Source organism: Pelophylax lessonae, assembly GCF_965119305.1.
Source record: "Pelophylax lessonae genome assembly, chromosome: 12".
NCBI lineage: Eukaryota > Metazoa > Chordata > Amphibia > Anura > Ranidae > Pelophylax > Pelophylax lessonae.
In genome coordinates, this window is record NC_138779.1 from 23,163,469 (window position 1) to 23,186,427 (window position 22,959).

At 43.2% G+C, this 22,959-nt stretch overlaps 1 protein-coding gene across 5 annotated transcripts in view; it reads left to right on the forward strand.

Annotated features, from left to right (window-relative positions):
• PKNOX2 (PBX/knotted 1 homeobox 2) overlaps nucleotides 1-22,959 on the forward strand; it is a 785,503-nt gene that overhangs the window by 137,964 nt on the left and 624,580 nt on the right. For all 5 annotated transcript variants that reach the window (XM_082273326.1, XM_082273320.1, XM_082273323.1 and 2 more), the window contains exon 2: nucleotides 18,582-18,633. The gene's annotated coding sequence lies outside the window, so the exon portion shown is untranslated. The remainder of the gene's footprint in view (nucleotides 1-18,581; nucleotides 18,634-22,959) is intronic.

Consider the following 22,959-nt stretch of genomic DNA (forward strand, 5'->3'; position numbering starts at 1 on the left):
CAAATCCGATGACACAGGAGCAGAGGGCGGGGGCCAAGTCCCACTATCTGTGTCAATGGACGCAGCAGTGGGATGGGAGAGAGCCTGCATGGGTGCCCCCAGGAAAAATGGCTTCCCGTGAGGGCATCTGTTAAAAAAGAGGGGCCTGGAGCCAGGGACGGTGCTAGACTATTTGGCACCCTAGGCAAGACCAGCTACTTGCACACCCCCCCCAAAAAATAAAAATAACTGTACACATTGCCCCATTACCTGTACATAATGCCCCCCTTTTAACACTACACTCTGCTACACCCCCTTCCTGTACACACTGCCCCTCTTTAACCTTATACCCCCCTTCATATACACACAGCCCCCCTTTAACCCTACCCACCCCTTCATATACAAAGTGCCCCCATCTCTAGAGGTGACATCCACCGGGGATGAGGAGGTGACAGGAGAGGAATGTCTCACTGGCCATGACTGCGCCCTAGGTGGTAGTGCGCCCTAGGCGGCCGCCTAGATTGCCTAGTGGTAGCACCGGCCCTGCCTGGAGCCAGAAGAAAGGGATCGGGGCTGCTCTGTGTAAAATAATTTTACAGAGCAGGTAAGTATCGGCATGTTTGTTATTTTTATTTTTCTTTGAAAAACAAGATTTACAACCACTTTAAGCTCTATGGGATAAAATGCATTGTAGGGTGGTCCTAGGGTTTGTCATTTAAAATTGACAGTAACCCACACTAGGACCACCCCTTCTTACATGCTTCACCCACTAGGGTGAAATAGGGTACAAGTGAGCCCTTTTGGGTGATACGCATTAAAGGGGGGCGGTCCCAGGGTGGGGATTTTCACATTCAAGCCTAGGGACATGAAATAGAGTAAATGTGGATACAAGACCGATCTGTTGTGTGTGAGATGGCTTTTTTCTTCTCTACCCTGAATTTCTGAGTGGAGGCAGCCTGGAATTGCCCTCAGTACTCAGGGTTCAGGTGGCGGTGGGAAAGTATTATTTAGAGCTGACCTGCTTGGAGCGGAGAACCGCCTTTTCAGCTGTCATTCGAACATTCCTAGTTGACAGGCGGCATAATGTCAAACGCAACCATCCAATCATTGGGGCCATTTGGGTTGTGGCACATTAGCCCCAATATAAACTGTCATTCAGTAGACAAACGGCATTAGGGGGTGGCAGGGCGGTGTCCTAAATGCCTGTTAGCCTTGCCTCAAAAAGCGATCAACCGCAGATAGCTTTTCAGATAATTAGCTAATGTGAACCTATCCTAACAGTGGCTGGTAGATGGGTGCTGTTGTCAGTAGAACTGCAGCTGGAGAGCTGGTCAAGACTGTTAAGCTCACAGCTAATAGTTGGCATCACATCCCCCGAGGACTCATTTCCTACTTGTGTGATTGGCTTACTGATTTTCCCAGAAGTCTGCACTACGATACTAAGATACAAGTTACATTTGAGGAATCCTCTGCAAATTTCAGTTTTGGTGAGATACTCCCCAAGGGCTACTTACTTCTAAAGGGATGCAGACCCTACACCTTTTCCTGTTAGAACACTGAGAGTGCACCAGGTGATTTAAATGAACCAGACCCTACTATTCAGAATTAGTATCCAAAAGACATGGTGGAACAAACAGCTATTTCCTCAGAGCAGAAACAAAGTTTGTTAAAATCCCTGCATTGCGCATAGATCACCCAGAGGGGGTTGTTTTTTTCCCAACAAAATTGGAGTTACTCTTAAAGCAACAAAGAGACACAGCCCAGACACTACTAGGTTTGCATGGAGGATGTCGGGATGGTTGGGTGAATTTGGTACCAGTAGAAAAAAAAATTTAAAGGATGGATTTTAAAGGTATTCATAGAGAATGTAAGATTTTTTTTTTTAGAAAGAATTTTCAACAGAATGTAGTTTTCTTGAAAAAAAAAGGCATTCTATTAGTATAGAACAGAGGTCTCCAAATGTTATATACAAAGGTCCAGTTTACTGTTCTTCAGACTTTAGGGGGTGGGCTGTGGCCATCGGGAGTAGATAAAGTCCCAGCATCAATTGGAGTACACAATGTCCCATCTTTGGTGTCAGTGAGAGGAACTGTGCCCCACCACTTGTGCCATTGGGAGGAATTATGCCCCACTGTTGGTGCCTTTGGTGTGAATTGTGCCCCATCATTGGTGTCATTGAGCCCCATTGTTGATGTCATTGGGAGGAATAGTGCCCCATCTTTGATGTCATTGGGAATATTTATGCCTCATCTTTGGGGTCATTGGAAGGAATTGTGCCCCATTGTTGGTGTCATTTGCGAGGAAAGGCCCCCCATCATTGGTGTCCTTGGACCCCACTGTTGGTGTCATTGTGAGGAACTGTGCCCCTTTGTTGGTGTCAGTGAATGAAATAGTGCCGCAAGGGTCGGATAAAAGCAAACAAAGGGCCGTATCTGTCCCCTGGGCTGCAGTTTGGAGCAGTGGTGGCTGGTGCATACGAGGCACAGGGGCGCGGCCCCCACTATCTATGCGTCCAGCCCCCTATTTACATGTGGTTGCCGGACACATGGAGTTCAATGGGGATTTTTTTTTTAACCATATGATTAGAGCCAGAGGCTCTCACAGGATAAAAAAAAAGGGTGGGCTCGGGGCGCAGTGCTCTGCGCCCTGTGCCCACCCAGTTGTGTGACAATAGCGAATGGTGTGGTCCATCTGCCGCCCCCCCCCCCGGCCCATGGAGCACCAGCCGCCACTGGTTTGGAGACCACTGGTAAAGAACACCAATGATGCGTTTTGTGACTAGCTGTCACTTCCTCAGGTTATATGTGTGGCACAGGTAGGAAAAGTTGCTGTCTGGCAAACAATTGGTGGAAAGGATCTAAAGGATCTGTAGGCCTACCAGCTCACACTAATAATCTAAAGAAGTCATGACTAAAACGCATCATAGGTGTTCTATTCAAGTAAAATACACTTTTTAAAGAAAACTACCACCTGGAATTCTTTCCAAAATATCCTACCCTCCATAGGAGTACCTTTTAAAATCCACCTAACAGGCCCCTCTTCTACTTGATAAACCTCTGGGCATTTTTTCTGCTAGTACAGAATAAAAGTGGGGGCGCACGGTTGCTTCTTCTCCCTGGTTGCTAAGAACAGGGGTTTGATGTCTGTGGATTTTATCGCCCACTGTGTAGACAGTTTGCATCTGGAAAAGAAAACTGGCAATATAATCAAGATCATTTTTCTACAAGAGTTTCGAAACTGGTATTTAGTGGGTATAATTCCTCCAAACGCGCCATTAATTTTGCTTTATAGCTGTCCTGATGGCCATTATACTTTTTCTCCTTTGTTAATGCCTTTTCCCATTTGGTTTTTACAATTAAGAAAATGCTTTTTTTTTTTTTTTTTTTTAAGTCCAGTTTCAGTGGGAGTATGGGCTGTATGCTAAAGTGATTCTAATGGGGTTGAGAAGCAGTGCAAGTAATGATGCTTTGGGATAGGCAATGCTTTTCTGAGTGCCGCCTTATAACCACAGTGACAATGAATTTGGTTAGAATTAGTAACGTATGTATGTATGTACAGTATCTCACAAAAGTGAGTACACCCCTCACATTTTTGTATATATTTTATTCTATCTTTTCATGTGACAACACTGAAGAAATGACACTTTGCTACAATGTAAAGTAGTGAGTGTACAGCTTGTATAACAGTGTAAATTTGCTGTCCCCTCAAAATAACTCAACACACAGCAATTAATGTGTAAACTGCTGGCAACAAAAGTGAGTTCACCCTAAGTGAAAATGTCCAAATTGGGCCAAATTAGCCATTTTCCCTCCCCGGTGCCATGTGACTCGTTAGTGTTACAAGGTCTCAGGTGTGAATGGGGAGCAGGTGTGTTAAATTTGGTTTTATCGCTCTCACTCTCTCATACTGGTCACTGGAAGTTCAACATGGCACCTCATGGCAAAGAACTCCCTGAGGATCTGAAAAAAAAGAGTTGTTGCACTACATAAGGATGGCCTAGGCTATAAGACGATTGCCAAGAAGCTGAAACTGAGCTGCAGCACGGTGGCTAAGACCATACAGCGGTTTAACATGACAGGTTCCACTCAGAATAGGACTCGCCATGGTCGACTAAAGAAGTTGAGTGCAGGTGCTCAGCGTCATATCCAGAGGTTGTCTTTGGGAAATAGACATATGAGTGCTGCCAGCGTTGCTGCAGAGGTTTGAAGGGGTGGGGGGGTCAGCCTATCAGTGCTCAGACCATACCCCGCACACTGCATCAAATTGGTCTGCATGGCTGTTGTCCCAGAAGGAAGCCTCTTCTAAAGATGATGCACAAGAAAGCCTGCAAACAGTTTACTGAAGACAAGCAGACTAAGGACATGGATTACTGGAACCATGTCCTGTGCTCTGGTGAGACCAAGATAAACTTATTTGATTCAGATGTTGTCAAGCGTGTGTGGCAGCAACCAGGTGAGGAGTACAAAGACAAGTGTGTCTTGCCTACAGTCAAGCATGGTGGTGGGAGGGTCATGGTCTGGGGCTGCATGAGTGCTGCCGGCACTGGGGAGCTACAGGTTATTGAGGGAACCATGAATGCCAATATGTACTGTGACATACTGAAGCAGAGCATGATCCCCTCCCTTCAGAGACTGGGCCATAAGGCAGTATTCCAACATGATAACGACCCCAAACACACCTCCAAGATGACCTCTGCCTTGCTAAAGAAGCTGAGGGTAAAGGTGATGGACTGGCCAAGCATGTCTCCAGACCTAAACCCTACTGAGCATCTGTGGGGCATCCTCAAACGGAAGGTGGAGGAGCGCAAGGTCTCTAACATCCACTGAGCTCCGTGATGTCATCATGGAGAAAAAATAATGGTGGCCACACAAAATATTGGCACTCATGACCCAATTTGGACATTTTCATTTAGGGGTGTACTCTCTTTTTTTGCCAGCGGTTTAGACATTCATGGCTGTGTGTTGAGTTATTTTGAGGGGACAGCAAATTTACACTGTTATACAAGCTGTACACTCACTACTTTACATTGTAGCAAAGTGTCATTTCTTCAGTGTTGTCACATGAAAAGATAGAATAAAATATTTACAAAAATGTGAGGGGTGTACTCACTTTTGTGAGATACTGTATGTATGTATATTCATTTGTCTGCTGTTGTGGAAGCTCAATATGACCACTTTTGTCAGGCCAACAATATGGTGCAATATGGCAACTTTTGTGGGATACTGTATATATACAGTGTATGTGTATGTAAGTGTGTTTGTGTATATATATATATATATATGTGAAAAAGTCCACAGGGATTGCTACAATTCTTTCTTTATTGGAAAGATATCCAAAGTACATACCAGTACAATATCATAGTATTTCAATCGTAACGTTTCGGACTCAAAGGTTAACGTCCTTCTTCATACAGAAATACATCTAAATCTCTATACAAGTACAAGAGCTTATATATGTTCAAGCATCAATTAATTATATATGTGTATATATATATATATACACCGGTGCATCTCATAAAATTAAAATATCATCAAAAAGATAATTTATTTCAGTAATTAAATTCAAAAAGTGAAACTCACTTAGCCCCACTGCAAGGGATCTCTTTAAGGCCCCTTTCACACAGGCAGACCGTTCAGATCCGCCTGTCCGTTTTTTTGGCGGATCTGAACGGTCCCCCCATGCATTCCTATGGGGCATCTGATGTCAGCGGAGACATGTTCACTGACATCCGATCCGATCCGTCAAATCTGGACGGATGGAAACCCTATTTTTCATCCGTCCAGCGGATCGGATCGGATGGGATCGAATGAGAACGAACCGACGGTCCGTTCCCATCCGATTTCCCCCATAGAGATGTATGGGGAACTGACAGCTGTGTCTCCACACACAGCGCGGAGACACAGCTGTCATCCTCCTGCTCAGCGGGGGATCGGCGGATCGATCCCCCGCTGATAAAAACGGACTCCGTCCAGCGGACGGAGTGTGTGAAAGGGGCCTAAAGCTTCCAGAAGTTGGGATTTAATACTTCATCTACCTTAGACCCAACACAAAGAACACATTTCTGCCTGTGCCAACCCCATTGCCACCCCTTTAAGCCATACCTCCCAACTTTTTGAGATGGGAACGAGGGATTTTACTATCTACCACTACCATTCCTTAGATTGGCTTTTGAAATTTACAAATGCAGCAATTTAGAAATTGGATGAAAGGTTTACCACTGGGAAACACATTTTGAAGGGTAAATAGTGCATTTTACATACAACTTTGTAGATCAGACTAAAATGAGGGACAAATGAGGAGGAAAGAGGGACAGAGGGACTTTTATTTCAAATCAGGGACAGTCCCTCGAAATCAGAGACAGGTGGGACCTATGCTTTAAGCCAGGGCCAGTAGTCAACACAGTGCAAAGCAAGGCCTACTTTTTGCCATGACTAGGGTACTAAAGACGTCTTGTTAATAGCCAAAGCAGCCTTTTATTGACTATAGTAATAAATAACACATAAACAAAAACATAACTTAAATACCAGGTATATAGAGTATAACTGGAGCCTCAAGGTCCTAGTGGGCATCACTCACAAGAAAAAATACCTACGACCTACTTAAAACAGTTCTCCAGCCGCAACACCATCGACTCGACCTCCACCTCCACCATCTCCAGCCGCAGATACCTCCATTAGAACAACTGGGATCCGTACCTCAGATGGGTCCCTACCAAGTACCTTTTTAGTGCCCACAGTAACCTACAAGGACCTTGCACCCCGCCAACAATCATCCCCAACAACCCCCAACCCAACTATAAGTTGCTTAACTGAAAAGTTAAAAAAAAAAAACAGGGTGGGCGGGAGGAAAGTTTTCCCTTGCTGGTCCCTCTTCCAACTGGAGACCCTACCCCCTACTCAGCCTCACAAACCCCCGAAGCTCCACACCCCCTCCCAGACTTGTACCCAATCAAAACTTTTATTATATATATATATATACTCTATGTGTGCTCCCGCTGTGGTCCTCAAAAAGTGTGCCACATCCCTTGATTGTAGACAAACAATTGTGGTTCCCCTGGGGGTGGGACTTTGTAGGCACAGTATAATAGTACTACCAAAAAAGTTTTATTAAAATTTATATTTTATTAAACAAATACAATATACAAAGAAGAGACAGTTGTGTCATATTAAAATCACTTAGCAAGCAAGAGATAACATGTGCAAAGTTAGAGAACTCAACCATCCAGTTCAAAGTAAATTACTGACGCGTTTCGAGGTCTATCACCTCTTCATCAGGGGGTAACTCTGGAGTATTGTATGGTTGGTTGCACAACATATAGCAAAGTGCTTGCTGCAATAAAAACAGGGAAGAGTTGAGCCCAGCTGGTGCTGCGTATTCATAGAATAAGCAGGGCTGGTGCAAGGATTTTTGCTGCCCTAGGCAAAATAAAAATTGCCGCCCCCCCCCCCTTATGCTCTCCCAATCCCCATCCTAAGTTGCTGAAGGGGTTAAAACTAGTGGCGGCTGGTGCTCCATCGGTCGGGGGGGGGGGGGCAGACAAACCTGGCATTGGACCCCCCCCCGTCACTCCAGAGTCCAGTCCACACCATATCCCCCCGGGCGCCAGTTCACTTACCTTGTTCCTCCGGATGGCGACGGCTTCCCCCTCAGTCTCCTCCATGTCCCCTCTCGGCGGCCGTCTCCTCCCTCCTCCTCCGCCAATAGGATGCCTTCTCCTTTGGCCAATTTGGAAACAGGTCTCAGGACCCGCTTCCTGATTGGCCACGATGAGAATCAGTGTGGCAATAGCAAATATTAATTCGCTATTGTCACACAACTGCGTGGGCTCAGGGGGCAGTGCTCTGCGCCTCAAGCCCACCCTTTTTTGAAGCCTATTAGAGCCTCTGGCTCTAATCACGTGCTTAAAAAAAAACCCTCATTTAAATCCATGCATCTGGCACCCTGCATGTAGATTAGGGGGCTGGATGCATGGAGGGGGGGCGGTGCCCCTAATGGACGGGCCAGCTGCCACTGGTTAAAACCCCTTCAGTGACTTACGGTAGGTCACTTACCTCGGGTCAGGCTCCTCCGGCGCCCCCTGCTAGGTTGCGCCCTAGGCGGCTGCCTAGGTCGCCTTACTAGTAGCGCCGGCCCTGAGAATAAGACCCATCTAGATATTGGACCCCAAAAACAGGAGGCTAGTGGGAGGTGCATCCACAAGGCACTTGGAACAACTGGAGTCCAAATGTGCTTAGCAAATCAATCCAGATCAAATCGTGCAAGACTGAATGTTATATAAGCAACAGAGGATCGAGGTGATATATGGTCTCCTTCTCCCGGCGGTTGTTTTATATAGACCTAATCCTACAGTTCCCCAAACCCTTTAGCCCCTGTCATGCCAGCCCTCCGTCCATGCTCTTCTTTTATAACTCCGGGCCTCTCTTGACTGGCCAACTTTACAGTTTTAACAGCAGGTAGACTGAGCCAAAGTTTGCATTACAAGTTGAGTTTTCATCCAGGTTTGCTTCATAGAACATTTATTTCCTCCATGGCTTCAGTGTTTTCTTTTGTTCCCAATACTGCTAAAAATAATACACCTTCATTGGTGTTCCGGAAGTAACAGGATTTTCTTGGGGAAGGATTTTTGGATCAAAAAACGATGGCAGACTGACCGTTGGGCTCTTGGTACATTGACACTTGGAGCCACAAAAGAGAAATAAAAGAAAAAGTTCAGATCCACAGATCTAACGTTGGGTTCTTGCTCTCCTATTCCTGGAACGAATGTTAGTTGTCTGTTACATACAGATGTGTTGCAAACAATAAAGCATTGTCATTTCCTTCATAGTGATCCTGCAGGCATTTTCCCCAAGGAGACCGGAATCCAAAAATATCCAGAAAGCAAACATGTAGGAGATGATTGAACTGTCCTTTAGAATAAGGAATGTCCTTTATTTTTTGCTTCATATTGCATTGCTTTGTGCAGAATCAAACAGACTTGTATAAAGTACTCGAAATTTCTACTTGAGTAAAAGTACAAGTGCTCGATCAAAAAATTACTTGAGTAGAAGTGGAAGTGCTCGCAGAAAAAGTTACTTAAGTAGAAGTACTAAAGTATTCAACATTTTTTTTACTTAAGTATTGCAAGTAGTTTTTTCAAAAAATTTGCTACTTAAGTACTAAAAGTAAAAAGTACCAGTAGTTTTGAAAAAAAAATTCTACTCAAGTACTGAAAGTAAAAGTACAAGTACTGTGTTATGTAGTTATTAAAGAAATAAGTCAAAAGTTTGAACATCATATTGTTTTTATTATTTCAAATGATTTATTCAAATGATTAACCTGTGTTTGTTAGTAGTTTCTTGATGCACTTTAAGCGCTGTAGCACCATTTATTTGTTTTTTATATTTTCTTTTTATTGGAAAGATTTGGTATAGCAGCTTTTATTATACACAGCCTTTATTTTCGTATGCGCTGATTTATAAATGACATTATACACATTTTTTTGAGCTTTATGCAACCTGCCATCTACTGTTCTGGCAGTGGTAATTTTTTTAAAAGTAACTAGTAACTATGCAGCACAAAAAAAAAATACTTGAGTAGAAGTATCGAAATCATCGAAAAAATGTAGTGAAGTAAAAGTAGAAGTAGGAGAAAAAAATTCTACTCTAGGAAAGTACAGATACCGCATTTCGGTACTTAAGTACAGTACTTAAGTAGTTCTACTTCGTTACTATACATCTCTGGAATCAAAGACATCTGTTTTCTAGAATACATTCGTTCCATGGTGTCCCTGAATCTTCTTCACCTGTAAAGTGCTAATTTGTCACATATAAAGTAAGATCACAGCCTTGTAAGGCAGGTTGCTTATGTTTAACCCTTTCATGACAAAGTTTCAATGATGCCTAGATGTCCAGGTCAAATTTAGCTGCATCAGTATGCGTCAGTTAACTCGACTATAACTATGTAACCAATTTGCATGCTTATCTGGTTCCCGACCGCCCGCCGCCTATTTACTGCGGCAGTGCAGCTCTCCTACGTGAACCGACGTAGACCTACACCAGTCGCATTCGTGCAGCTAGGGGGGCAAGCGCGCACTGCCGCCGCCGCCGCGCTCCCGCCCCTCACTCGTCAGCGGGGACTCTGATGCACGGGGCAGGCGGCTCTGATTGCCGCCTATCACCCGCGATCGCTCCCCGCTGAGAGAGAAAAACGGTCAGCTGTTGTAAACACAACTGACCGCTCTTCTCCCTGGAATGATCACAGAGCGCCTGTGATCCTTCTATATAGGATCACAGGTCTCTATGGTCATTTCAGAAGCCCCCCCCCCCCAGTTAGAATCACTCCCCTAGGCTCACATTTAACCCCTTGATCACCCACAGTGTTAACCCCTTCCCTGTCAGTGTCATTATTACAGTAACAGTGCATATTTTTAGCACTGATTACTGTAGTAATGTCACTGGTCCCCCCAAAAGTGTCAAAAATGTCAGTTTAGGGGTCCGATCTGTCCGTCGCAATGTCGCAGTCCCGAAAAATAAAATCGTAGATCGCCGCCATTACTAGTAAAAAAAAAGAAAAACACAATAAAAATTACATAAATCTTTCCCATAGTTAGCAAACGCAATAACTTTTGCGCAAACCAATCAAAATACGCTTATTGCAATTTCTTTTTACCAAAAATATGTAGCAGAAAACAAATTGGCCTAAGATGTTAAAAAAAAATGTGGTTTTTACATTTTTTTTTGAGAATGTTGGGCTCCGTTCACATGTCAGCGTATGGATCTCGGGCAGAACCGCCGCGGTTCCGCCCACGATCCAGAGATTATTGCAAATCGCGGGACGCCCGTGCGTTGCCCGTTGATTGGCAATAGACCCCCAAACGCTGAGCGATGTTGCCGCGATTTCCGCCTGCCGAATCCCGGTAACATCGCGCAAAAAAAAAATCGCGGGACGCATTACGCCCAAAAAAGTACAAGAGCTTCTTTGGAGCATAATGCGTCCCGCGATTTTTTTTGCACAATGTTACCGCGATTCGGCAGGCGGAAAACGCGGCAACATCGCTCAGCGTTTGGGGGTCTATTGCAAATCAACGGGCAACGCACGGGCGTCCCGCGATTTGCAATAAATCTCCGGATCGCAGCAGTTCTGCCCGAGATCCATACGCTCACATGTGAACGGAGCCTTATATAGCAGAAAGTGAAAAATATTGTTTTGTTTTTTTTTTCAGAATTGTCGCTATTTTCTTGTTTATAGTGCAAAAAATAAAAATCGCACAGGTGATCAAATACCACCAAAAGAAAGCTCTATTTGTGGGAAAAAAGGACATCAATTTTATTTGGGTACAGCGTCGCACGACCGCTCAATTGTCCATTAAAGTAACACAGTGCCGAATCGCAGAATATGGCCTGGTCATTACGGGGGAAAATCTTCTGGTCCAGAAGTGGTTAAAGGGTAACTCCACTTCTGTGGGGGAAAAAAATAGCAAACAAAGAAAAAACAATATAGCGTATACAATTGGGACACAAATCATATTGTAATTGAATGTTTTTAAAAATCATTTTTCTTTTTCAATCTGCAGCCACTGTCATTTTCTGAAAATGCAATATGGCCGCCTGGAGCTGTTCTGTATACAGAATGTATACTGACCACACCCCCAGAAACATCATTTCCTGGTTGTGTGATTGGCTCACCAATTTTCCCAGAAGTCTGCACTAAGATACAAGTCAGATTTCTGGCATCCCCTGCAACAAAAATGTCATTTTTGGTGAGAAAGTAGGCAGAGCTCTGTTTTGTGTTTCTGCCCGACGATCGGCGGGTGCCGGCGGACATCCAGTGCCTGGCACCTGCAGATTGGCTTCTGCTGTGAGTAAACGGCGGCGGCACGAGTGCGCCCCCTAGGCGGAAGTGCAGAATCATGTATGTATATATATATATATATATATATATATATAGGTGATTCTGCACAGTAGGGGTGCCCTGTAGCAATATATCTGCTATAGGGTGGTCCCTAGGTGGTTAAAGAACCGTGATATATTATGTAGAGGTTGTGCGTGATGCATAGAATTCCTAGTATATGTAGACAAGTCTAAGGCAGCGGATCAGATGTGTAGCTGATGACAGATATATGATAGGAATTACATTACACATAACCTTGGTTTCAGGACACAGCAGATCAGTGCTATGTATATAAGGCACCTGTCAGTCCTTCACACATCTCACTGCGATTTAATCCTCCACACTGGACTTTTCTGAAAACGGGTGTATGGCTAATAGGGCAATAACAGAGCAACCGGGCCAGGTCCTCATTCTACACTTTCACAATAATCCCCACTTTGACTCGGTTCACACATGTGTGATGTCAGACATCGATGTGATTCGCAGCGCACTGCTCTGAAAAAATTCTCCTGTACCATGCCCGCAGCCCCGCATTCTCCTGCACCATGCCCATATCCCTGCATTTTCCTGTACCATACCCACAGCCCCGCATTCTCCTGTACTATCCCCGCAGCACTGCATTCTCCTGTACCATGCCCGCAGCCCCGCATTCTCCTGCACCATGCCCATATCCCTGCATTTTCCTGTACCATACCCACAGCCCCGCATTCTCCTGTACTATCCCCGCAGCACTGCATTCTCCTGTACCATGCCCGCAGCCCCGCATTCTCCTGCACCATGCCCATATCCCTGCATTTTCCTGTACCATACCCACAGCCCCGCATTCTCCTGTACTATCCCCGCAGCACTGCATTCTCCTGTACCATGCCCGCAGCCCCGCATTCTCCTGCACCATGCCCATATCCCTGCATTTTCCTGTACCATACCCGCAGCCCCGCATTCTCCTGTACCATCCCTGCAGCACTGCATTCTCCTGTACCATGCCCGCAGCCCTGCATTCTCCTGTACCATACCCGCAGCCCTGCATTCTCCTGTACCATGCCCGCAGCCCTGCATTCTCCTGTACCATGCCCTCAGCCCCGCATTCTCCTGCACCATGCCCATAGCCCTGCATTTTCCTGTACCATGCCCGCAGCCCCGCATTCTCCTGCACCATGCCCATAGCCCTGCATTTTCCTGTACCATGCCCGCAGCCCCGCATTCTCCTGCACCATGCCCATAGCCCTGCATTTTCCTGTACCATACCCGCAGCACTGCATTCTCCTGTACCATGCCTGCAGCCCCGCATTCTCCTGTACCATCCCTGCAGCACTGCATTCTCCTGTACCATGCCTGCAGCCCCGCATTCTCCTGTACCATGCCCACAGCCCCGCATTCTCCTGTACTATCCCCGCAGCACTGCATTCTCCTGTACCATGCCTGCAGCCCCGCATTCTCCTGTACCATCCCTGCAGCACTGCATTCTCCTGTACCATGCCTGCAGCCCCGCATTCTCCTGTACCATGCCCACAGCCCCGCATTCTTCTGCACCATACCCACAGCCCTGCATTCTTCTGTACCATGTCCGCAGCCTCGCATTCTCCTGTGCCATGCCCGCAGCACTGCATTCTCCTGTGCCATGCCCGCAGCACTGCATTCTCCTGTACCATGCCCGCAGCCCCGCATTCTCCTGTACCATGCTCGCAGCCCCGCATTCTCCTGTACCATGCTCGCAGCCCCGCAGCCCCGCATTCTCCTGTACCATGCTCCCAGCAGCCCCGCATTCTCCTGTACCATGCTCCCAGCAGCCCCGCATTCTCCTAAAAGAAAACTCTATTTGTAAGAAAAAAAGGACATTAATTTTATTTGGGTACAGCGTCGCACGTCCACGCAATTGTCAGCTAAAATAACGCAGTGCCGAATCGCAAAAAATGGCCTGGTCATTAAGGGGGTTAAACCTTTCCGGTCCAGAAGTAGTTAACATAGATTCCAATGACCCTAGTTCACACCAGTGCAGTCAGCAAAAGAAGAACATGTTGCATTTTTTCCTGTATGAAACACATCCGAAATATGCTAAGACGCATCAAAAATGAACATGTTCTCCATTGAGAGGAAAAAAAAAAAGGGAAAAAATGCCTTTAAACTAAAGCTACAAAATTCTGGATAAAATAAGAATCGTGATTTTTTTTTTTTTTTGCTTAAATTAAAGATCACGATTCTCGGCGTAACATAATTTTTCACTGTTATACAAAAAAATGGGCTTAACTTTACTGTTTTGTTTTTTTTATTTTATTTACTGAAGTGTATTTTTTCCCAAAAAATTGCTTTTGAAAGAGCGCTGTGCAAATAAAGTGTGACGTAAAATATTGTAACAACCGCCGTTTTATTCTCTAGGCTCTCTGCTGAAAAAATAAATAAATAATATATATATATATATATATATATATATATATATATATATATATATATATATATATATATATAGCAAAAAATACTGTGCAAATAAACTGTGACGTAAAATATTGTAACGACCGCAGTTTTATTCTCTAGGCTCTCTGCTGAAAAAAAAAAAAAATAAATATATATATATATATATATATATATATATATATATATATATATATATATAGCAAAAAATACTGATTTTACTTGTAAGCAACAAATGTCAGAAAAAAGCTTAGTCTTTCAGTGGTTAAACAGGGCATTTACAGACAGAAGTTAATCCTTTTGATCAACAAGAACCAAATGATACAATGTTTCATTTTATCTCAGCTGCTGACAATGTTCCCTCTAATTTTTTACTGTGCTGAGCAAATAAAAACATTTCTGAGCGCAAACCTTTAGACTGAGCAATGGGAGGTACGTCAATGCAGAGTGACCACAGCATTGCCCCCAATCAATTGCAGAGTGCCCACAGCATTGCCCCCAATCAATTGCAGAGTGCCACAGCAATGCCCCCAATCAATTGCAGAGTGCCCACAGCATTGCCCCCAATAAATGCAGAGTGCCACAGCATTGCCCCCAATCAATTGCAGAGTGCCCACAGCATTCCCCCAAATCAATTGCAGAGTGCCACAGCAGTGCCCCCAATCTATTGCAGAGTGCCACAGCAATGCCCCCAATCAATTGCAGAGTGCCCACAGCAATGCCCCCAATAAATGCAGAGTGCCACAGCATTGTCCCCAATAAATGCAGAGTGCCCACAGCAATGCCCCCAATTAATGCAGAGTGCCACAGCATTGCCCCCAATAAATGCAGAGTGCCCACAGCAATGCCCCCAATCAATTGCAGAGTGCCCACAGCAATGCCCCCAATAAATGCAGAGTGCCACAGCATTGCCCCCAATAAATGCAGAGTGCCCACAGCATTGCCCCCAATCAATTGCAGAGTGTCACAGCATTGCCCCCAATCAATTGCAGAGTGCCCACAGCATTGCCCCCAATCAATTGCAGAGTGCCCACAGCATTGCCCCCAATCAATTGCAGAGTGCCACAGCAATGCCCCAAATCAATTGCAGAGTGTCACAGCATTGCCCCCAATAAATGCAGTTACCTCACGAGTCACGGCAGCTTCTCTTTAGTCCCCGACTCCCGCGTCCTCGCGTCTCCTCAGTCCTCCCGCCTCCTCCTCGGCCAATGGCAAACTTTACTGGCTACCTTTTTTTTTTTCCTGACAGCTGTAAGCAGAGAACGGCTCTGCACTGAATCGTGGAAGTTCTGGATTAAGATTGTGAGGGGAGGGAGGGTTGAATCGCGATCGCAATTTTTTTCTTTTACCATGTTTTTATTGTAGATTTAAAAAGAAATACAAACGTCCAGATAGGACATCATCCATTTTCAATATAGGGATCATAGGCGTGCGCAGGGGGTGTGCCAGGGCACACCTAATCACTACGTGCGCGTGCCGATTCCCCCTACTGCCCGGGTTTACCTCAATGTTGACCCCTCTCTGCCCGGCAGTGATGCTGCGGAGGATGTTTCAGGATGGAGAGTGGGGGGAAGGGGCTAGGAAAAATGTAATTTACGATTTTTTAACGATTAATCATGCAGCTCTACTTGGAACACATCAAAAACACAATAGAAAGCATTAAAAATGCTCATGCAGGGATGCATCTGGAACGCAGAAAGAGTGGTGCGAACCGGCCCTTAATCCCTGTGTTCTCTGTTGATTGGCCTTCTCCTAGAGAGGTGCATTGGTATTGTAGAATTAGTGATTCCCCAGCTCCAAATATACATCTTGAGAGGATTTAAAACTTACTTAAAGGACCAGGAACGAGCCTAGAAATGCTTGCAATGCAAATTTGCATGGGTGGTTGTGCATTTTTTATGTAGATTGATTTGTTTTAACATGTCTTCTGCATGGGGTTTCCAGGAGTGAATGTCTATGTGCAGTCCTATGCATTCAAAAATACAACCTCAATTTTTTTTTTTTATGTTTTACATGTGGTACTATTACTATGCAGGAAGTGTAATGCTACTTCATCCATCCACTCATCAGTCTGTATAAATGAACTCTAAAAAGTGCCTTATGATAGCAGATTATGCCATTCATTTATATAGATTGTTTATTTTAATTGTACAGTTTGTATGAATATGCATATATACAGTATCTCACAAAAGTGAGTACACCCCTCACATTTTTTTTTTTTAATATTTTATTCTATCTTTTCATGTGACAACACTGAAGAAATGACACTTTGCTACAATGTAAAGTAGTGAGTATACAGCTTGTATAACAGTGTAAATTTGCTGTCCCCTCAAAATAATTCAACACACAGCCATTAATGTCTAAACCACTGGCAACAAAAGTGAGTACACCGCTAAGTGAAAATGTCCAAATTGGGCCCAATTAGCCATTTCCCCTCCCCCGGTGTCATGTGACTCGTTAGTGTTACAAGGTCTCAGGTGTGAATGGGGAGCAGGTGTGTTACATTTGGTGTTATCTCTCTCACTCTCTCATACTGGTCACTGGAAGTCCAACGTGGCACCTCATGGCAAAGAACTCTCTGAGGATCTGAAAAAAAGAATTGTTGCTCTACATAAAGATGGCCTAGGCTATAAGAAGATTGTCAAGACCCTGAAACTGAGCTGCATCATGGTGGCCAAGACCATACCAGGACAGGTTCCACTCAGAACAGGCCTCATCATGGTCAGCCAAAGAAGTTGAATGCACATGCTCAGCGTCATATCCAGAGGTTGTCTTTGGGAAATAGACGTATGAGTGCTGCCAGCATTGCTGCAGAGGTTGAAGGGGTGGGGGGTCAGTCTGTCAGTGCTCAGACCATACACCGCACACTACATCAAATTAGTCTGTGTGGCTCTCGTCCCAGAAGGAAGCCTCTTCTAAAGATGCAGAAGAAAGCCCACAAACAGTTTGCTGAAGACAAGCAGGCTAAGGACATGGATTACTGGAATTATTGGAATTACTGGTCTGATGAGACCAAGATAAACTTATTTGGTTCAGATGGTGTCAAGCGTGTGGGGAGGCAACCAGGTGAGGAATACAAAGCCAAGTGTGTCTTACCTACAGTCAACCATGGTGGTGGGCGTGTCATGGTCTGGGGCTGCATGAGTGTTGCCGGCACTGGGGAGCTACAGTTCATTGAGGGAACCATGAATGCCAACATGTACTGTGACATACTGAAGCAAAGCATGATCCCCTCCCTTTGGAGACTGGGCCGCAGGGCAGTATTCCAACATGATAACGACCCCAAACACACCTCCAAGATGACCACTGCCTTGCTAAAGAAGCTGAGGGTAAAGGTGATGGACTGGTCAAGCATGTCTCTAGACCTAAACCCTATTGAGCATCTGTGGGGCATCCTCAAACAGAAGGGTGGAGGAGCGCAAGGTCTCTAACATCCACCAGATCTGTGATGTTGTCATGGAGGAGTGGAAGAGGACTCCAGTGACAACCTGTGAAGCTCTGGTGAACTCCATGCCCAAGAGGGTTAGGGCAGTGCTGGAAAATAATGGTGGCCACACAAAATATTGACACTATGGGCCCAATTTGGACTTTTTCTTTACTTAGGAGTGTACTCACTTTTGTTGCCAGCGGTTTAGACATTAATGGCTGTGTTGAGTTATTTTGAGGGGACAGCAAATTTACACTGTTATACAAGCTGTACACTCACTACTTTACATTGTAGCAAAGTGTCATTTCTTCAGTGTTGTCACATGAAAAGATAGAATAAAATATTTTTAAAACATGTGAGAGGTGTGTTTATTTTTGTGAGATAATGTGTGTGTGTGTGTATATATATATATATATATATATATATATATATATATATATATATATATATATATATATAAACAAAATAGATCCAATCTGCAGCACCGTGTATATTTATTTAGAGAGTAAAATACTCACAAAGGAGACATCAAAAAAACAAAAAATGTCAATGTTTCGGATCCATTAAGATCCTTCATCAGGAATAGCAAGCATGAAAATCTGGTTCTAATCACATTCATTATATATATATATAGATATATATCTATATATATACACAGTATATATATAGATATATATATATATTTAATATGTACAGTATGTATATACAATATATACAGCATACATACAATTATGTTATCATACGCTGCCAGGAATTCTGTATATCACACTGACCACATTTGGGGTCATTTTAAGTTTCACATACACCCATACCAGTGATTCACACATTAGTAATATCCTTATAATGCTGAATTAGTAGTTAATGTGGAAATTCTTTAGTAATCCATTCTCATTTCTTATAGGTGTCCTGCGAATACAGAAACCGGAGTCTTTGCAATGTGATCCCGTGAAAAAGTAAGTCGTTGAATGTGTTGTTGTTTTACTAAGGGTGCCGGTTTGTTTTCCCCGGGCGCCATCATTTTTCTAGGTTTACAGTGCTTAGTGTGTATTGACCTCGGCAATGTAGTCATTTATTGTGGGCTTTCTTCAAAAAACATATTTTAGATTTTTTCCAATAGTACATATCCTGCTGTACTCCTGGAAATCTCAGAGCCACCATAGACCCCAGTGCTGGTGTTGAGTCTCTACCATTGTCTGTTCCCATAATGCTTGGCTGCACAGGAGGTTCGAAGAAAGAATAGGGATACGAGAATTTTCAGGCGCACAATCAATTGATACAAAAAAGATTTTTTATTGCTAAAATCAATAATATTTATTTAGACATAATGGAGCTAATAACATTTGTACAACCATTTAGTATCATAACTCAGATACATATTACATTGGATTGACACCACGCTTATAATTCTGACATGTTTCGCCATGTTTGGCTTCTTCAAAGGAAAGCATGATGGATTCACTAATAAGGCAAAAAAATTAAATCAATAATGAGAAAAATATGGTACAGTCATGAATATATTTAGCATACAAGGAACAAATACAGGGGGTGGTGACACAATGCACTGGTGTCTACCAGTCCTGGAGTAATGATGTTGTCAAGGGGGGTGGTGAGTACTATCTGGTGAAACTAAAAGGTTTTTTTAGGTTTTTTTTAGGAAAGCCCACCGTAAATGACTACATGGGAAAGGTAAGCACTATAATAGCTATTATGGTGCCTGGAGTTGGGTTTTACCACTGGGGCCATTTTGTAGGTGGTTGCAAATGTGTGCCTAGAATGTGATTAAGGTATAACTAAAGACAAAACTTCTTTTTGGACTTTTTGAATTTTTTTAAACCTTAAAGTGTTTGTAAAAGCTCAAGATTTTTTACCTTCATGTATTCTATGCATGAAGGTTAAAAAAAAAACTTCTCTGTGCAGCAGCCCCAACCTCCCCTAATACCTACCCAAGCCCCATCGCAATCTAGCAATATGCACAAGAGCCACGGCTCTTTGGGAGGACTCTTCCTCCTCATTGGCTGAGACAGCAGCGGGAGCCATTGGCAATCACAGCCAGTGAGCCAATAAGAAGAGAGGGGGGTGGGGCCGAGCCGTGGCTCTGTGTGTGAATGGACATGCAGAGCAGCGGCTCAGGGGTGAGCCTGCTTGGGTGCCCCCATCGCAAGCTGCTTGCTGTGGAGGTACTCGGCAGGAGGGAGGGGCAAAGGGCATCGGGAAGAGGAGGATTGAGGCTGCTCTGTGCAAAACCATTACACAGAGCAGGTAGGTATAAAATGTTTGTTATTAAAAAATTAAATAATAATTGCCTTCAATATCACTTTAAACATTGTATTTATGTCCTTACGTTTCTGTATTAGTTCGTCGGTGTATAGAAGCAGCCCACAAACCATTGGTGGCTTACCACCAGTACAGTTGTGACCAAATCAAATTCGAACATGTAAGGTTCCAGCATATTTAACTACTCTGAGGGCTTTATTGCTGTCTGTGCCCCCATTAGGGAGATTCACCCTCACTGTTTGACTGTTATCACCAAGTGAAAGTAACAAAAAAAATCCACATTTTGAGTTGTCACCAGAACATGACACTAGTTCTGGTGACAACCTCTTTGTAGGGATTTCTTCTCACTCCAGTTTTGACTATGTAAAGGGAAATCGCCCCAATGAGACAAAGATGGCGGAAAACAAAAACCTGACAAGGGCTATTATAACAGTGGTGAAACTACCAGGGTCACAAAGGTTGCACTTGTGACTGGGCCCTGGCATTCTGCCACTGTGAGGGGACCATAAGGCTCACTTCACACTGCTGTAAACCCAAAGCGACTTGTTTGTGATTTCCTTGCAACTTGCTTGTGACTTTTGTAATTTAATATTGCCATCTATGGCACTCAAAAATACAGACCATAGAAAAGTGCCCCGTAAATTATGGAAAGAGCCCCAGGACCGATGGAAAGGGCCACTGCGGTCAGGGGGGCCTCAGGATTACAACCCTCCCTAATGCAGGCCATGCATAGATTGAATTCCAAACACATTTTCTTTCGAAAATCAGATCAATTTTGTGCGTTTTGTGATCCAATTGTGCAACCATTGATTTCAAAATGTAACCAACCAAACCTTCAATTTCACCTCATGTTGCTACAGAAAATAAATTTCGTGGCCGAGAATTTTGTTTTCTTTCTGGTAAATTTATTTTCTTTCCGGGAATTTTCTTTTCTTGTGCTCATGCACATTTCTTTTTCGATTATATTTCTTACACGATTCTCCCATCGTTGACTAGAAAATTGTTTGTGTTTCCGAAAATTTCCACTTAATCACCTAAATTCGATGGCCGCATCGAAAATTTGCCATTGCTGCAGCCCATTAATGGTGCAAAATTTTATTGGTGCTAAATTTAAATTTGATTGCCGCATCGAAATTAGGCATTGGTGCAGCCCATTAATGGTGCTAAATTTTATTGGTGCTAAATTGAAATTCGATGGCCGCATCGAAATTGCCCATTGCTGCAGCCCATTAATCGTGTTAAATGTTATTGGTGCTAAATTTAAATTTCCGATGGCCGCATGGAAATTAGCCATTGCTGCAGCCCATTAACCTTCCTAGCGGTATTCCCGAGTGTGGCTCGGGGTTAAATTTCAGTGCCAAAAGCGGTGACCCCGAGCCACACTCGGAGTAACGCTAGGAAGATCGCTGGATCCTGGTAGAGGGGTTACTTACCTTGTCCCCGGGATCCAGTGATGTATCCCGGCAGTGTGTGGCGCCGGGTCTTCCTCCCGATCCTCTGTGTGCCCCAACTTCCGTCTCCTGCGACGTGACGTTCGCAGGGGGGTGGAACCGGCGGCAAATTCAAATGTAAAACACACTGATACAATGCAAAATAAAGTAAATTCACATTAGTTTGCCCCCCCAGTGCCCTTTCCTGCAGTTTTACTGTACTATACACGAATATATATATATGTATATATATATGTGTATATGTATATATATGTGTATATATATATATATATATATATATATATATATATATATACATATACATATATATATATATATATATATATATATATATTATATTATAATAAATATAAATATATATATATATATATATATATATTTATATATATATATATATATATATATATATATATATATATATATATGTATATACAGTATAATATTATATTATATTATATATACATATACATATACATATACATATATATATATATATATATATATAAATATATATTTATATTTTTATTATATTATAATTTATGATTTCATGTTTCAAACTTTATCATACCCGAGATGTTATAAAGAAGAACGCACAGTAAGAAAAAAATCATATGTAAATAGTTGGTTTGGGCTGCTCGTTCTTAAGAATTACATGCAAAATAATGGTACCGCTTTCAGCACCTAAAATCCGAAAGAATCATACCGCCAGGGAGGTTAATGGTGCTAAATGTTATTGGTGCTAAATTAAAATTTCCGATGGCCGCATCGAAATTGGCCATTGGTGCAGCCCGTTAATGGTGCTAAATTTGAACTAAAATTCTTAGAAAAGATTTTTGGAAGAAAATTATTTTGGAATTCGACCCATGTATGTCCATCCTAATGGCCCGCTCACACTATAAGAAAATCGGGCGAACATTTTTGTCCGAGGAACAATCGTACCATTTTCTGATAGTGTGGACACAACTTTCGACAGCCGATTCCGACCTTCTGAACAAAAATTTCCGAAGGGACAAACTCCAAAATTTTTCTTGTACGGGAACCGAACAATCAATTTTCGTTTAATGTGTACTGTTTTCATACAATTGTTGAACTAAATGGACTTCTAACTGGACTAACTATGTACTGTAACTATGAAAAATTGCGCATGATCAGAAACAACAAATAACAGAAGAAAAACCTTTGTGTTACGAAAATTTTCATACATTATTTCTATCCTCGGTTCCAACTGGCTGTGGAACATCAATGAGAACCGGCCGATCGTTTGGGCCGATTTTCTCATAGTGTGTACAGACTTTACTCTATCCAGAATGCAAAAAAATTATTGCCTTCAGTTTTACTTTAAGACCAAACTAATCAACGGGGCACAGTGATGTTGTGTAAAAAGCATGAGGGTTCATCTGAGCCATCAACTTTTTGTGTGCAAAAAAATCTGTCATTTTCTACTGGAATAGTTTTTATTACTGTGCATCATTGCAGTACTCTTGAGAAAAAAATCTCCATGTTACATTTTGATGAATTGCCCAGTATGGACCCTTTTAGGTGTACTAAGTGGGA